The sequence below is a fragment of the Papaver somniferum genome, chromosome 6, assembly GCF_003573695.1.
Source record: "Papaver somniferum cultivar HN1 chromosome 6, ASM357369v1, whole genome shotgun sequence".
Lineage (NCBI taxonomy): Eukaryota > Viridiplantae > Streptophyta > Magnoliopsida > Ranunculales > Papaveraceae > Papaver > Papaver somniferum.
In genome coordinates this window covers 129,362,976-129,381,039 of record NC_039363.1, presented here as the reverse complement: position 1 = coordinate 129,381,039, position 18,064 = coordinate 129,362,976, and the positions used below count along the sequence as shown (strand labels likewise).

Genomic DNA, 18,064 nt, shown 5'->3' with positions numbered 1-18,064 from the left:
TCATTTTTAATAATAGTTTAATGCACTCCAAGAGGTCACAGGTTCGAGTCCCCAATAACGTAATATTGCAGGAATTAACATGGAAGGTAGTGTTAGTTTGCCCCCCTTGTGACACAATCTCACCCCCTCCCGCCGTTTCGGCTCCCTTGGCTAGGTTACCCATGAGGCTCGCTGGTAGATTAGCACAGCAACCTGTTCAATTAATGTAATAGTATGTCGTTGGAGCTTAGCTTGTTAGGCTTCCAACTAGTTTCATGTAATAGTTGAGGCAATAAAAATAAAATAAAATTTTTAATAAAAAATCAAAAACATAAAAACCTAAATAGTTTTGTTTTATTCTCATCCAATCCTTCCAAATTCTATAAATCTTAATTAAAAAAAAAAAACTTTTTCTCCAACGATCTCCGATTTAACCAAGAAAAAGTAAATCTCCATCAAGCAGTTCTGTTATTAGCATTTATTTATTGATTTACATGCTTAAAATCCCTATTTTTTGAAAATGAAAATCTCGAACTTACCAAGAATCGGTTTATGTAGATGTACCGTATAAACCGATTCTGGGTTTATACTTTGTTCCATGAAGAGCATGCAGAGGAATCGGTTTATAGGATGATTAGCATCGACCGATTCTAGGTTGAAATCGGAATATGAAAAAACATTACATGAATCGATTTATAAGTGCATTAGCATAAACCGATGCTGGGTCTTAATTTTTTTTTTGAAATCTGTGCTCATATAATCAGTTTTTGTTTACGTGGTCATATACCAATTTTGGGAATTGTCTGTTCAGATTCCCAACCAGGAAGCGGTTTTTATATACGTTGAAAACGCGGGGGTATCAAATTACACCCACCGACTTTTTCTTAGGCAACCTGTATGGAAAAACCTAAATACAATTCGGAGAGTTCAACTTAATGAATCTCAATCAAAGAATAATATTCAAAGTTATATCTCTTTCTCCCATAATCAAAAAGTTTACGAAGACTAGTTTGTAACCTGATTACATCCGAGAGTTCTTGGACAATTCTGAAGATCAATATTCAAGAATCAATCAAGTCGTATCCAACAAACAAGGATAGATCTACTTTGATTGATTTACGTACAACCTGTGATATTTCATTTATAAACATAAATGATGTGTGTCGTGAGTGCAACAAATTAAATCACTTATTTCCACACAATTAACTGGTAATACAATGAAAGCAAGGATCGTTCCCACGAATAGCAGGGAGTTTTCAGTTGTCAAATGTCACAAATGGGGGGTTTTGTTTGTAGGTTGTTGTAGTTACCTAAAATCTGAGATGTTAGAAGTGGGATTCTAGGATTTCTGAAAGTGAGTTATGGGAGGTTGAACATGAATAGTCTTCGCCTAAACCACGCACAGTGACTGTTCAAAGGATGCTTCAGTCACATAGAAGATATTTAAGGCTGGTCTTAGGGAGGGAAGCAGATGAAGAGAGAGATCAGATAATTCCAGGGTTTGAAGAAGAATTGCTCTAAGAGGTTATGAGAAAGTTCATGTAGCTTGGAGAAATATATGACCTATTTATAGCTGAATTCTTTAATCTCAGATCTGTGAAGATAAGGACTGCTCTTCGTCCCCTGAGGAGCAATTCTCCCGTCTTTTCATGAATATGGATAAACTAGGTTGAGTTTATCTCATTATTCCACCGCCTTTACTCTATTATGTGGTGAGAAATAAGCTGGGTATTTCTCACACGTGCCGTAGACCGCCATACCAAAACCCTAATTGTTATCCCCAGTTTGTGTAAAGCTGAGTCAGCCTTTGTGATGACATGTTGAGCGAAAGAAATATTCTCTTTAGCCGAGTTGGCCTAGATAGAGAGATATTCTCTGATTTGTAAGAATGACTAGGATGAGTCACGTGAAAAGGCATGAGATGCCTCAGAATTCATGTGGAGAGGAGACTCGATTCCTACATGAGGCTCGTGCCTACCATGGGGAATATTCAGCCTTATCTGAGATTTCCCGAGAGATTTGAATCTCTCCGAGATTTTGTAGAGAGACTTGAAGCTCTCCGAGATTTGCAGAAAGATTTGAATCTCTTTGAGATTTGTAGACGGATCTCTAGGAAGATTTTATAAACGGATCTGAATCTCTCTGTGGTCAGCTGAGACTCGTCCTGGAGAGAGAAAAAAGGATTTGTACGTTCGATTAATGCCTCTGCAAGACTTTGGCTCACTTGTATTTGACCAGCGTATCTTGCAAAGATGTGCTAGGAATCAACTGTGTGTCCATATGATGAGCCAACAAGACCAGTGTATCTCGAAAGGATGTTTTAGGAGTCTTTCGAAAGGGCCCAGAGGTAGAATAACCAGCGTATCTCGCGGGGATGTCCGAGGAGTTATTCGGAACCTCAGTAAGTCGAGTCATAGCCTAGAGTAGATATGACCAGTGTATCTCGCGATGATGTACTAGGAATCGGTCCTTGATCTCAAATAGGGTGAGTCGTGCTTACAGGAGTTATGTGTAATACCCATCATTTGTAGTCCGAGTTTTAGGTATATAAAATGGAGCCAAACGGTATGGAAGCTCAATATGTATATTTATAATCAAATAGTTGGCCCATAAAATCTTTATTGTGATATTTAAAAGAAATATTTGACTTTTAAATTTTGTTATTAGAAGAAAAAAATATAATAATTAGTGAGAATATATTATTTACTAAAATAAAGTGAATGCTAGTAATTAGATTGAATGAAATTTATTAGGATATATAAATGATGAAAGGATTTGAAATTCTTTTAGAAAATAAGAAGAAAAAGAGAACGTTTCATTTGTAATATTAATTAAGAAACTTTAAGCAAGGCATTTAAAATGGTTATTATTAGTGCATGCTCTTGTAGTCTAATGGAAGAAGATATTGGTCAAGAAAATCTTTTTATACACTTAATAGAGTTAATGCTTGAGAAATTTATGATGAATAGTAATTATTTTTATTTTAATATACTAGTTAATTTATATGGGATGAAAATTGAAAAGTCTTTCAAGCTAGATGCTTCCTCTTATTAACATTAAATTATGCATGTAATAAAGATTATTGAATGTAAAATTTATAATAGCATTTTGGAATAGAAAACAGAGGGTAGGTTTGAGAGATAAAAATATTCATATTAATATATAATTTATAATGAAAATAAATAGTATTAATTAAATGATGATATTAAATTATAGATCAAATATTTTGTGTATATATATACTTGTTCAGAGAGAGTAAGTAAAGACCCAACCTTATTTCATCTGTTTTCTCTCCTTCTTTTCTTGGTTTCCCTATTAACCTTATAGCAATAAACTCCCTCATATATAGTTTATATTACCTCTTCTTATATGTGAATAATTTGGAGAACAATATTTGGAGTGCTTTACGGAATGGAAGAAACATATTGTTCTATGGGTTGATTTATTGGTTTCATTGAAGTATAAATGTTGAGATGTAAATTATAATCAAGGTAGGTTTACTAACTCATCTTCTTTAAATATTATTTGTGATTTCTTTGATTGAAAATAGTGTCTTCTCCCTTTATTCTGTTTTGAACTAAGTTGAGTACTTGTAGATAATTGTTGTTTTGATAATATGAATGACCATGAAATTGAAATGAAAAGACTTTTAATGAAATTGTAAAAAATGAATTACACAAGAATGAGTTCATGTTTTTCCGTTAGATACGCTAACGGTGGTAATGATCCCCGAGATTTAAATGGGTAATGATTCTCAGTAGGAACTTGTGTTTCCTGATCATCACTGGTGGTTGTTCGTGCCGGATAACGAAAATGAAACGGGTGATGATCCCCGATAGCAATGGGTATGATCCCCATAGGATTTCCATTTTGATTATAAAATTTTGGATTTAGATAGCAATGGCGTTTTTTCAGTTAAGTCGGCTCAGGCCGCTCTTAGGACGCCGACAGAAGTTGTGCCTTGTGCAAATCTGTTTACTAGACAGGTTGTGCACCCTACCTTGAGTGTGCAATACTGGAAAATTTGGGCCAAGCAATGTTGTGCTAGTGAAGAAAATATTATTAAGAAGACAGGTAGGAGCATGCCTATATGTGCCGCTTATGCAGGAAAAGTTGCGAAACTCTTAGCCACATCACTTGGCATTGCAGAGTTGCTAGGAGGATTTGGGCTTGGGTGGCTGGAATTTTCAAGCTGCAACCAAGTGAAGACCTGGTGGACTCGTATAAGGCTGCTAAGGGTCGAAGAAGAATGATAAAGGACCTGTGGTTAGTTGCAAATCTTGCAATTGTCACGGAGTTATGGAAGTTACGCAATAAGTCTTATTTTGATAATATGGCAGTTCAATGGCTTGGTTAAAGGGAGAGTTTATCAGGTAATTCGTGATAATTCAATTAGAATGAAGGGCCACATGTATAATACTTTAGAGGAGTTACGCATTCTGAATTATTTCAAGGTGCAGCATAGATCATGCAAAACGTCCACCCCAATTGAGATTAGTTGGACTCCTCCTAATCAAGATGAAATTATGATCTGTTGTGATGGTGCATCTTTCGGAAACCCAGGCCAATTTGGTTCAGGTGTTGTTTTCCGTGATGCAAGTTAGGAGGTGCTTGGTGTTCTTTGTGTTGGCCTTGGTTGGAAAACCAATTTCTATGCGGAAGTATGTGCGATTATTTATGGTGCGATTGTGGCTAAGAGATGTAATATGCGGAGTATTTGCATTCGTTCTGATTCGAAGAGTTGCATACAAGCTTTTCAAAAGGGTGAGCTGCCTTGGCAGCTGGTACAGAAGTGGAAAATTGCGAAGTCTTACTACAACAACGTTCGTTATATTCATAGCTATAGGGAGGTTAATTTCTCAGTTGATGCCTCGGCCAAGCAAGCTTGTTTGCTGGCTGAGGATATTTTTGAGTTTTATGAAGGTAGGCCAGGTTTTATTCCATCTGTGGAATGGCCTGGAAGGGTTTATTACCGCTTCAAATAGGTTTTCCAGTGAGTGGCCTCACGGCTAGTCATTAGGAAGGCCTAGTCCCTGTACAGTTTTTCGCTTTTTTGATTTTATTTGACCGAGTAAAAAAAATGATCCCCATAGGAACTTTTGTTCCTGACCATTGATGGCGGTTGTCCGTGCCGGTAAACGATAGGTGGGTGTACGAACCTAGGACATTCGTACCGTGAACTCGTAAATTGAAATGAAAATAAATAATAATTCAGAATTAATTCAGGTGTTGTGAAATTATAAACAAAATCTTTGAATGCATTTTTTGTTTAGTTCATTGTGATGTTTGTATATTTTTAGAGGATGGCAAAGTATGCCTATTGAGCCGTCAACTCACCCCAATTAACATTTTTTGCAGATTTCTTAAGTGATGGAATATGGAACATAGAAGTTAATTAAAACGATTGTGTGTTGTTCTTATAATTGTTGAATTGTAATCATTTATCTAAAATATTATTTGGTAAATGTTGTAATAGTGAACTTATAATACTTAATTTATGTATTTAAAAGTTAAGTTGTGTTAGGCGAAAGAAATATAATATTATAAAAAAAAAGGTTTTCGTCTCTTTCCGACCCGTTATGCTTCGAGTTCGGATCTCCAAATGGGTTTGACCCTGGTCCGGAACTCGGGGTGTTACAATATGTATATCTCCGTTCTGGGTCATAAATCCGCCGCGGACGTATTTACGCATCTACAGAGCCTACATGACCAGCAGCATCTCGTTGAGGATGTATACTAGGAATCATGGCATCACAATCAGCTCCGTCTCGTGAAGACATGCTAGAATTGTGGTTGTTCTGGTTCATAAGTATATTGGGGACGTTTTACCCTCTACAGAACCTAGGTGACCGGAAATATCTCGCCTAGGATGTGCGCTAGGAATCACGGCATCACGACCGGCGTTGTCACGCGGGGACTTATACTAGAAATCGTGGCTAAGGATGCCTTGAGGGCCAATGTCTTAATCTCTCTCGTGAGAGTTGAATTATGTCTATGGGGTTGAAATAACATTTTTGCCCCTTATCCAAATTTCACCATCTACATTAAGTCCCCTACTCAGAGTGGAACCTTGATTTTTCTATGATGAGTATATAGATGGTAAAAAATCATTCGTACGCAATTACATGGGCATTGCGTACCCATGGTTGCCGAACAATTTCTCCAGCTGACACTCTCAGATCCATCTGTCTTTTATCATTGTTCACAGAATGTTTCCAAGAGTCTGATTGTTGCACACCCTCTTTATGAGTTGATTAAAACACATTAATCGCAAGGTACATTTGTTCCGGTACGAATCATCCAAATTTCAGTTATGGTTGACAATTACGAAAGTAAATATAGTACCAATACTCTAATATCATCCACATTGCTTCCATGTTATTATCAACACCACTAGAAACCTTGTCCAAGTTGTTTAACAGTCTACCATAAATAAATGAACCCCAATCGAACCTACCAAGATTTTGTAAGCTTTATGAATCTCCCAAAGTAACCAACCATGCTTTTGAAGCGTTAGAGGAAGTCGTTCCGGTGAATACTTGACCAATAACCCAAAGAAGAAAAATCCTAGTCAATTCCTCCCAGTTCTCAGTGTTGTTCAGAGTTTCCTATTGTTTATATAAGATGAAAGGTGAGAGAGACATACAACTGAGGATTTACTATCCCAGAATTTTTTAGAAGTCGTGGATTCTCCAGGAGGCATTGGGCATCATCTTCAGTATTTGCAGATTGACTATTTAGGTTGGCGATCACACCTCTAAAGTACAAATAATCTAAACTTTCATAATATTCTCTGGTTAACCTCTTTGAGTAATTTATAGGCTCACCTTTACCTATAGGAATTTCAGTTAACATTACAAAGTCTAAATGTCTCAATCCTATTTCAAAGCCCGGGAAATGGAAAGTCTTGGTTGTATGTCACCATCTAGCTACTAGAGCATTTGTGAGTTGCACATATGAATTCTTAAAATTAAACGAAAATATGGAGGAAAACCCACAATTATCTAGTACCTGATGTGCGCGGGGATTATTCCATACAACGATATCATAATAATCCTTAATCCTTCCCCAACCACTCCTCATTTTCATCTTCGGTGCATCTTTACCGGATGTATAGCCATCTCTACCTTTTACAGACAATTTTTGGTCCGTTGGGTACTCCATATTATTATCTAAATGCACCAAACAAACAAATATAAACATGTGAAAATCAATTATTCAAAATCAACTAACAAATGTAAACCTATTGGAGGAAAAACTTAACTATATACTCTAAAGCATATCTTACTAACAATTTTTCATTCCAACGTTTCTATCAATTGTGTATTATACAAATTACAAGACACGCAACATTATTAGGATAACTTAAAATCAAATGTCACTACAAATCAACCATGTTCATCAATAACTAAGGAATCAATCATATTCATCAACAACTAACAAAAATTTATCATGTTAAATTCATTTTAAACAAATACAAAGCAGTAACTAATAGTTGTGGAATTCAATTTGTGTTAATAACCTATCAATTTTACCAAATTAATCCTAATTGAAAACAAAAATGAAAACTAGGGTTTAAGGTTAAAATGATTTACCTTTAGTGATTTAGTGGTTAAAACCCCTTCAAATCATATGCAAATTCGAATTCACCCTTTCTTCAACAAACCCAAACAAAAAAAATTAAGAAAAGGATGGTTTTTGATTTTTTACAGAGGGGGAGAATATAAATTATAGGGGGAAATAAAAAAGATGAAGAACAAAACTCTGTCGAGTTTTCTGTAAACTTAGGTGAATTTATAGAACGGTTAATGGTTAGCCGGTTCAACGGGTTTGACTGGTCAACATAAGAGTAACAGTTATCCATTAACCGTTTTCACCAAAACGGGCGATCAATGACTGTTATTTGAAGAACGATCACTACACCAAATTCCCGGATTCGTAGCAGGAATTCGTAACGGCTTTGTGGCCGTTACAAAATTCCCGTTACAAAAGTCCGTTAGAAAATATTCGTAACAGGCAGAAGCCGTTACTAATTTTTTTAAAAATTGCAACAGAGTTCAGCCGTTACGACTTTTTTTATAGGCGTGCCAGTCACACGCTTGGTCACACATGGGTCGTAACACCTGGAGTATGTGCGTGTGTCATTCACATGCGTGCTATTTAACCCTTCATCTACACCGTGTATGCCTAAACTCATATCTCTACCCTTCATTCTATTCTCGAGATGCATGTCAATCATTAAACTCTAGATTTTATTCTCACTCCACATTGTTACATCTTATCTCTTTATCTCCGCCTCATCATCCCTCTTTATGTCTCTCTTCCATCGTTCCTCTTCCTCTCTCTCGATCTCCCAGAAGAAACAGGCCGAAGAGAAACTCATTTCTCTTCTTCTTCTTCTTCTTCGTCGTCGTCGTTCTTCGCTTTTTTTCTTCTCAACTTATTCTTTTTTGTTGTTCTTCGCTTTTTTTTCCAGTTCTCAATAGCATGAATTGAGAAATCGTTCATCTCAATTAAGAAGAAATCTGGAGAAGTAAATGGATCAAGAAGGTTTTACTAAGGTCGTGATTTGATTTTGGTTAATGGAGAACTTGATCAAGAGTGCAACTAGTGTTTTGAGTAAGTTTTTATGTAGTGTTTGAGTTGAACTTAGAGTGATTTAAGTGAGAATGAACTGAACTTAGGAAGTTTCTATGTATTCCCTTGGAATTTTTTTGGTACTTAAAGAATTTGTTGTTTTTTTTGGCCGAGGGTCATCTTGTTTCTTATGTGTCTTTTTTGTTTGTTGACTCATTCAGGTGAAATGACTGAACAAGGAGCAATAGCAGCAACAACAAATTCTTGCACCGCAGCATCAGCAACAGATTCTAATACCACAGCAACAACATCTCCAGTTGCAATTGCAACTTCAGCAATTTCCACTACAGACACGTTCATGGATCCAAATCAGTTACCACAAGCAGGTAATGTTTTTATTCTCTAAGTGAATTTTCCTCGTCTCTCAGAGACGACATCAATCTCATCAGACACTGTTTACTTCTTACCATGATGTTTGCCCTAGCCGTACTTATGGATATTTTTGGTTTGTTTTGTTCATCACACACTGTTTACTTCTTACCATGATGTTTGCTCTAGCTCTACTTATATATTTTTTTGGTTTGTTTCGTGTAGTATGGGTTTGGAATTATGAATCTAAAGTCAGGGATTATGGAGAACTTGATGAAGAATGCTTAGCAACTAGTGTTTGGGAAGTATCTGCAAGTTTTGAGTAAGTTCCTATGTAGTATGTGAGCTGAACTTATAGAGGATAAAGTGAAAATAAACCAAACTTGTTTTATGTATTCCATTTGGTACTTGAAGAATTTGTATTCTTTTCTGATGTGGATATTTATATGAATTGATTGAACGTTAATATGAATTGATTGAGAAACTATTGTTGAATTTGGATGAGGGATGAAATGGAAGTGTTAATGCAGGTTATTTGGATTTCCGGCTTGTATGGCAGAAAATGAACTGCCGGTCAGTATTGACCTGGTCAAAATTGGTCAGTATTGACTAATTTTGACCAGGTCAAGGTTGACTAGCAGTAGTTTTTTTACCGTTACAAAAAAATTCGTAACGGCTTGTAGTTGTTTCAATATGCCACGTAGTAACGACTACAAGCTGTTACAATGTGCCATGTAGTAACGGCTCGACAACGTTACGACAGCGTTGTTACAAAAAACATTTGTAACGGCCTGGAGCTATTACCACGTGGCAAATTCGGCTCACAGCTGTTACGAGGGCCGTTACAACCATAGTTTGTAACGACCATTAAGCTGTTACAAATAAATGTAACACACACTTTTGCAACAGGCAAGAGCCGTTACAACTCGTCTTAGTAACAACTTAATTCTGTTTCTAGTCCAAGAATTTGGTATAGTGGGTTGATTGTTGTCCGTTATTTTTTTTTTGCTTAGAACGGCTAACGGTTAGCCGTCCCTGGATTTTTCTGGAAAAAATCGCAAGAGCCAGACACTTCCCAGATTGATTGTAAAGGTGTTTGGGAAGTGGCTAGAAATCACCACAGGACCCGATCTTACTCTTCATCAGTATCTTAAACATAGCTTCTTTCATTTCTTTCTTTTTCTTTTACTTGGATTTTTTTTCAACTTTGACAACTTGGACTAACATCTTTGAAAGCCCAGCTTACTGACACACCACCCAATCCTTGTTTAAGGATTTTCTAGATAGGGTGGAAGAAGACACATTTCCTACAATTAATACTCTACCAAAAAAGATAAAAAAATTACAGGGACCTATACATTACAGATATTTCCTACAAAAGCTATTGTTCCTAGGAGTAGAAACCCCGGAATCGGCGAAGCCACCATGGTCTCATCTCGCCAAAGCCGGTGCATTGCTCCTCCCCTTCCTCCTCACTACTAAAAAGAGTTTGGTCTGAACAGTCAAGGCATGCTCCGCATGCTGCATTATATGATCTACATGCTGAGTGGCAAACTCGAAGCCTGTTGTCTCCATCCTTGTCACATTTTTGTATGGAGATCTGAAATTAAACAGAAGACATACACAACGATGTCATGCAAAGTACGACAGTATTTACCAGGAAAAAAAGAAGAAGAAAGTTTATTTATAACAATAGGATTCTACAATGAAACCAATATAAGATAAGGTGAAGATAAGGTGATGTTGAAAAAGAATAAAGAACTTACCCAGCAGGCTAACCGCTTTGCTGCCGCCGCACAGTAGCCGTTGTCAAATATACTAAATATGGTGCGACCACCAGGGATCAATCGGTTGTAATTGGGCATGAATTCTAACTGCTGCAATATACTCGACACACTAGGGGCACAATGCTGGCCAACTGTATCCCTGGCAATAACATCCCTGCAAATTGAAAGGCTGAGTGTGGAGCTGCTTTGACATGTGTTTCCGGCATAGCGGAGCAACGAAATTCACATAATCCGTTATCACAGACACCACCATGTCAGGGGCGCAGCCAGTCCATTGCAAGGGATTGTACTTGCATCCCTGTCCAGCTGGCTCCAAAACCTAATTTAGGCCCAATGACACATTTTTCTATATTTACAAGCCCAATTTTTGCTTGGTTGCACCTCCTAAAAAAAATTGTATGCCCAAAGCAAAAGTTTGCACCCCTACCTGGAAATCTTGGCTCCGTCCCTGCACCATGCGGACTGCATTGCTCATCACAAACAGCTGCATAATACTCCGTCCGTACCTTTTATATAGGCGGAATTTTGACTTTTATTTGTACCACTAGATAGGCGGAGTCTCATTTTCAAGATAAATTTTCTTCTAAATACCCTTATTTATTGTATATGGAAAATTGTAGTAGGAATAGGACAAAGAGTATAATAAGAAAAGATATGGAAAATTATGAATCCAAAGCAATTTTCTTAATCATGAGAATTGTTCCCCTCCGCCTATATATGTGGTATGGAGGGAGTAACATTTGCAAGTATTAAATTTAAAGTTAATCGAGAACTCTATTCAAAGGGTCCGCAGGCCGTATTCAACAAAATTTCGAGTTCGACATCACTATAGAGAACAAAATAACCAGTCGAAGGCTAAGAAGCACTTACCATGCCCATTACAATTGTCCGGGCAAGAGCCCGCAGAAAAAGAATCACTTCAGTCTCAAAAGAGGCGAATATGGAAAAAAGAGATGCGACCAAATTTATCATGTTTACCACCATATTTTTCATAGTATTCATCGTTATTAGAAATCTAAGCAAAAAAAGGCCCGCTCTTGAGACTTACGTTTACTACAATCATGACCGTGAAACCCGAGAAAGCAATGACATTTTCCATCAATACAATCCCCATTAAAATTACACGAACTGGAACATTGACCAGATACAGGCACTGGCACGGTACTACAAAGTTCATGGTAAGCTGGACAGATCAGTTGTCCTGTAAAATCCAAATCTATATTATAAGGAAGAAGGGTGTCTGTCTTTGGACAGATCCGACCCTTGATTTTGACCATCCAGCGGCTGTGATTAACTGATCTGAGGTTTTTGTGAGAGACAGATCTGAGCGTCCATTCATGATATTTTTGTCCCGCCGTGTTTTAGCTTAATTATTCGTGGCAATCCCCTCTTCTTTTTTCTGGAAACCTAGCTATATTTTGGAAGGCTAAAATTTATTATTTATATTCTTCGTCAATAAGGTTCAGATTTGTGAAGCCTTCGCTAACTTCTTTTTAGGTTTCAAAAGTATGAGGTAAGTGTTTCTAACATGAAATATTTCACAATACCGATTGTCTTTCATCAATACGCATTCAATTTTCATTACAGATTATCGTACCTTACATTATTTGTTTGTTTTACAGGCCACCTCCAAATTTATCTCCACCGGACGCCTAACCAATGACGATGGAACTTCATTCTCATAATAGAGAACGTCCAAAGAAGGAGAAATCAATGGTAAAAAAACAAAACCAAGAAATAATCACATGATTGAGAAATCAATAGTAAAAAAACAAAACAAAATAAAAAAAAATAATCACATGATTGCAATAACCCATTTTATGAAAATCCAGAATTTATTGATGTGTGATTCTGTTTTGGAAATCTCTTAAACAGGCGGCATCCTTGGCACAGAGAGCACGTAGACAAAGAGAGAGAAGAAAAGGAACGTCAGGAAAGAGAAACAAAAGAACTACAAGATCGCCTGCAAAGAGAAACAGAAGAATTACAAGATCTTCAAGTAGGTTAATAGAAATTAATTATAATATAATACTAATATGATATGAAAATTGTAGTTATGAACTGATTCAGTATATTTTGAAATTGACAGTTAACCGAAGAATCTAACATTCATGTGGAGCATAATCAATTCGCTATTGAAAGGGTTAGAGTAATACTTTATTAACCTCAGATAAATTGACTGTACTATCATGTTATCATCCATACTAACGTATTATCAAAAAGGTAAAGATATCTCATGTACTGTCGAACTGACAGGAAAGGATGCGATTGTCCCAGATAAAATGTAGAACCAGAGAATTGGAGCACAAGGTACCTAAACCAAGAAAAGAACCATCAATGGTAAATATGGAATTCCTGACGACAGTAATACATTTTTCTGAAAACAAACATCAGTTAGGCTTCAAAGAATTTAATGAATATATTTAACAGGAAGCATCGTTGGCCCAAAAAGCACGTCGGGAAAGAGAGAAACAAGAAAAAGAAAGTCGGCAAAAAGAGAAACAGGAAAAAGAACGTCAGGAAAGAGAAAAAAAAGATAATGCTAATACCAATGTGCAAGGTGATCGGATAAAACATGTTGCAGTTCCAACTGAACAGCAGTTACAAAAAAAGGGGGGAAAACGAATAAAAATGCAGGCAAAAAAATAAATAAAATTAAACGTGATTTAATGAATGACTTCATTTGGATTTCTACAGATTCTATGGTGATGGTTTTATTAAAAGACATGTTTTTGGTAATTGCAGGATACTCAGTCCCAAAAGAAACCGAAAACTGTTCCGACCCCTATGTAAAACATAGAGCAGAATCCAGAATTTGACGCTGCGTATGGTGATCAGGTAAGTAAGAGTTGGTGGCATATTAATGCAAATTTCAAATTCAAGATCTAGAAATTAGTGATAGACAGTACTCTGATGTAAGAAATACTAGAAATTCTGATGCCACTTCGATGATCGTTATGCGACAATGTACATGGAATCCTATTAATCATAAATGGTCACTTAAGTTTGACAATTGTGATTTCCCAGTGAATCCTACATGTATCCAGTCTCGAAACTTGCTGCAACGACATGAAGTAGATACTCACAATGGTTAAACATAATGTCACAATAATTACGAATGTTGTTTATCTATTGATTGCAGGTGAATACTCTAGGAGAGGAGAGCAATATGCAAAGAAGTCCTATAAGTGCATCAGCCTCCGCAAATGAAGACGAGATGTACTATACTAGAATTTTAAATTACTTATATCTTCTCTTTCTGGGTATTCATCTAATGACGTGTTTTGACCTTTAATTTTAAACGGGTCTGTACCAGTTCCAGACGTCTCATCTGATGAGTATACTGATCATTATTATTCTTCAGATGACAGTCTTGACGATGAAAACAACGATGTACCTATACAGTTCAGTGATCTACGTACAGCAGTTGGAAATAAACGTAAAGCCGGAAGGAAAGCACGTTCAACTGTTAATGAGGATGGAAGAAACTATCTTGGAAAAATAGACGTCCCATGTCCTTTTTGTGGTGCATTGCATTGGATTGATGAGAAATTATCTGATTCATCATTTAAGAATCCTGAATTCGGGACATGTTGTCACAAAGGAAAGATTCAGTTACCACCACTACGTGAACCTCCTCTGGAATTAATGGAATTGTTCGAAGGAAATAGCTATCGTTCAAGACGGTTTCGACAAGCTATCAGAAAATACAATGCTGCTAATGCATTTACAAGTCTTGGATGCAAATATGACACAAGGGCAGCCAAGGGAAGCGGTCCACCGTGCTTCTCAATACATGGTGAATTGCGACATTACAGTGGATCTCTGATGCCAAAAGAAATAGACGATGCTATTTACTCTCAACTATTTATGTATGATCCAGCTCATGCAATGTCGATACGTGAAAACATAAATAAGGATCTAGATAGAGAAATACTAGGTATAATCCAAGATACTCTATTAAAACATAACAGATTCATTCCTCTGTATCGTCAGGCACATGATATCTTGAAAGATAGGAAGGCTTCATAGACAAAACAGTTCAAGTATCACTCCATTTTAATGAAAACTCAGATCAGCGCCGTTATAATTTGCCGTCAGTAGAAGAAGTATCTGTCATCGTCCCTGAAAATCCAAGGGATGTGACAACAACTCGAGATGTTCTGTTGCACATAAAAGATGGAAACAGCTTAAAAAGAATAGATGAAGCCACCCTGCTTACCTACCTTTACATTACGTTTTGTTATTCCCTTATGAAGAGCTAGGTTGGAGCATTGAGCTTGCACAATGGGACGCTGGTGGAAAAAATTATACAGATACAAGAATATCTCATATGCAATTTTTCAGTTACCGACTCTTCCAGCGTAGATCAGAATATTCAACAATCCTAAGGGGCGGAAAACTTTTCCGGGAATTCTTAGTGGATGCATGGGCTTCGACAGAACAAAATCGATTGGATTATGTGAGATTTCACCAAGGAAAATTACGCGCAGATCACTATGGTTCCATAATAAAAATGAAAGAAGAAGGGTTAATTCCTAATAAAGGAGGTACACCATGCGTTTTACCGTCATCACATATCAGGAGCCCAAGGAATATGTACGAAATTTATCAGGATTCGATGGAAATTACACGTTTTAACCATCACCCTGATATTTTTCTAAAAATGACCGCAAATCCGAAATGGCCAGAAATTCAAGACGCGCTTCTAGAACTCCAACATGCATGTGATCGTCCTGATTTAGTGGCACGAGTTTTTGAATTGAAAAGGAGGACGCTTATGGATGAGATAACGAAAAAGAACGTGTTTGGGAAAGTTGTAACCCATGTACACACCATAGAATTCCAGAAACAAGGACTACCACATATGCATCTGCTGATATTTTTAGAAAAATCAGAGAAAATCCGTACAATTGAACAGGTTGATAAGTATGTCAATTCCTAAACAAGGTAAAGAAGCTGCACTTCTTAAAGAAGTAAAGCTGATTATATGGGATGAAGTACCAATGCAACGTAGATTCTGTGTAGAATCAGTTAATAAATTACTTCAAGATACATGTGAAAACGAATTACGTTTTGGAGGTATTACCGTTGTTATGGGGGGAGACTTCCGTCAAACTTTGCTAGTTATACCAAATGGAGGTCGTGCAGATGCAGTAGGAGCGTGCATTAGAAGTTCTGTTATCTGGAATAACATAACAGTTCTCACACTTACGAAGAATATGTGCCTTGATCAATGTGATCCAGAAAACATAGCTTTCGCTGAATTCTTACTCGAGGTAATATTCTTTGATATTGAATTTAAAAACAATGACAAAATTTAAGATTTAAACTGACATTTTACTTATATATTTTTAAAAATATGGTGTAGGTCGGGTCAAAACCAGAAGAAAAAATTGAATTCCCATCATCGGTGAATAGATGCAAAGACGTGAATGAGATGATATGCAAATTGTATCCTTCTTTAGGGACACCTAACCAGGTATCACCGGAAGAGTTAACCGATAAGATCATTTTATCAGCACGTAATGATGATGTGAACGATATTAACATGGAAGCTTTGAACATATTGGATGGAGAAACATTCACTTATTTAGCTGCGGATAGATTGAATCCAGATGAGAGAGGGAAAATACCACATTACAGCAGTGAATTTCTACAGAATTTGAATCCACCAGGGATGCCTCTATTCAAGTTAAATCTGAAAATTGGTTGTCCAATTATTCTGATGAGAAATCTGTCTCCATCAGAGGGTCTTTGCAATGGTACAAGATTATTGGTTACTAAGTGTTGTAAACATGTAATTGAAGCGAAGATTCTAACCGGACACAAAGCGCGGACACAGTATTGTTACCAAGAATATCATTTCAACCATCAGTCTCCGAATTAAATATAAACATGTCGAGGCGTCAGTTTCCCGTTCGAGTAGCTTATGCAATGACAATTAACAAATCCCAAGAAAAGTCGGTAAAGTATGTTGGGATAGATTTAAAAACTCCAGTGTTCAGCCACGGCCAACTTTACATGGCTTTATCAAGATGTACCGCAGACAATAGAATAACGGTACTGCTCGAAGACGATACTGAGAAACTTGAGACAACTAACATCGTCTATCCAGAAATCCTACTATAAATTATACAATTTCTTTATTTGATTTAACATTTAAATTTTTATACATTCATCTTTACTTTTTAATAAGTTCCGGCCTAAGGCAACTAACGTGGTCTACCCATAAGTTCTCATATATATCTTCTATCTTTCCTGAAGATGATTCGAAAAATAAAATCTATTGTCTCACTAAAGTACGATTTTGCTTAAACTAATACTTTGAGGAGACCATAAACAATACCTGAATTAGAGACTCCTCTTGCCAATCATTAAGGTTCTCAAATGGCTTGGCAACCTTCACACCGCCACGGCAAAAAATAACGACATAGCCGTTCTCTTTCTTCCTGTAATAAGAAATTTAGATCTGTAACAAGCAATCTTATAATAAAAACTTGGATATAAATAAGTTAGTTGCACGTGTGTCCATTTTAATGATTGGTATGATGAATGCAGTACCTTTCCTTTTACGTTACTGAAAGATGCCTAGGAATAATGCTGCAGAATTGTTCTACCAAATCATATCAAAATGCGATGTTCAACTCAACTGTAAGACCTTCAGCCTGTTACAAAGCAACTCAAACAATTAGGCTTTTCAAGATCGAATCATGATAAGAATTAACTAATTCTGCTAGACCTTCAACAGAAGTATCAGACAAAGAACAATAAAAAAAAAAGAATGGATGGCACAGAACACTTCACTAATAAAAAAGCAACATCTATTGAATGGAATAGATACTTCAACTTACAATCTACATTAATCATCTATGGTTTATGTTGCTCATAAAACTCTTCGAAGCACACTAGACATTAACTTAAGCAAATTGTCATGATTCATTAGAGTGCATTTCTAAACATCAATTGTCTGACACGGTTCGTTAGAGTGCATTTCTAAACATAAATTTAAAATACAACAGGTTTACAATTCACTTCTACTTAAATTCACCAACTTTATCACCATTACATCTCTAAGCAACATAGCCGGTGAAATAGGCAAGAAAACATCAGCAAGCAAACTGTTGATAGTTATATGTTACAGTTAGATCTATGAAAGTAATACGACAATAAAAAATAAATAAAACCCATTATAAACACTGTCCCATGCTACTTACATTTGGTGTGTCCGTAAACTTGAGTTGATGGATATCTTTGATGTTAGGGAGACGTTCCCTGACAATACCTTTTTGCAGTCGTCTATACCAGATTACTGCAGTCATAAACACAATACATTTAAAAAAAAAAAAAGT

At 36.5% G+C, this 18,064-nt stretch overlaps 2 long non-coding RNA genes across 2 annotated transcripts; both read right to left on the bottom strand.

Moving 5' to 3' along the window:
- Positions 1–10,110: 10,110 nt before the first annotated feature.
- LOC113286174 lies at positions 10,111–10,807 on the bottom strand. Its single transcript, XR_003329150.1, has 2 exons — positions 10,692–10,807; positions 10,111–10,525 (listed from the first exon to the last, which is right to left on the bottom strand). It is a non-coding gene; the product is annotated as an uncharacterized LOC113286174 (long non-coding RNA).
- Positions 10,808–12,308: 1,501 nt separating this feature from the next.
- LOC113286173 lies at positions 12,309–17,380 on the bottom strand. The gene is made up of 3 exons (XR_003329149.1): positions 17,277–17,380; positions 17,062–17,164; positions 12,309–12,675 (listed from the first exon to the last, which is right to left on the bottom strand). It is a non-coding gene; the product is annotated as an uncharacterized LOC113286173 (long non-coding RNA).
- Positions 17,381–18,064: the final 684 nt, after the last annotated feature.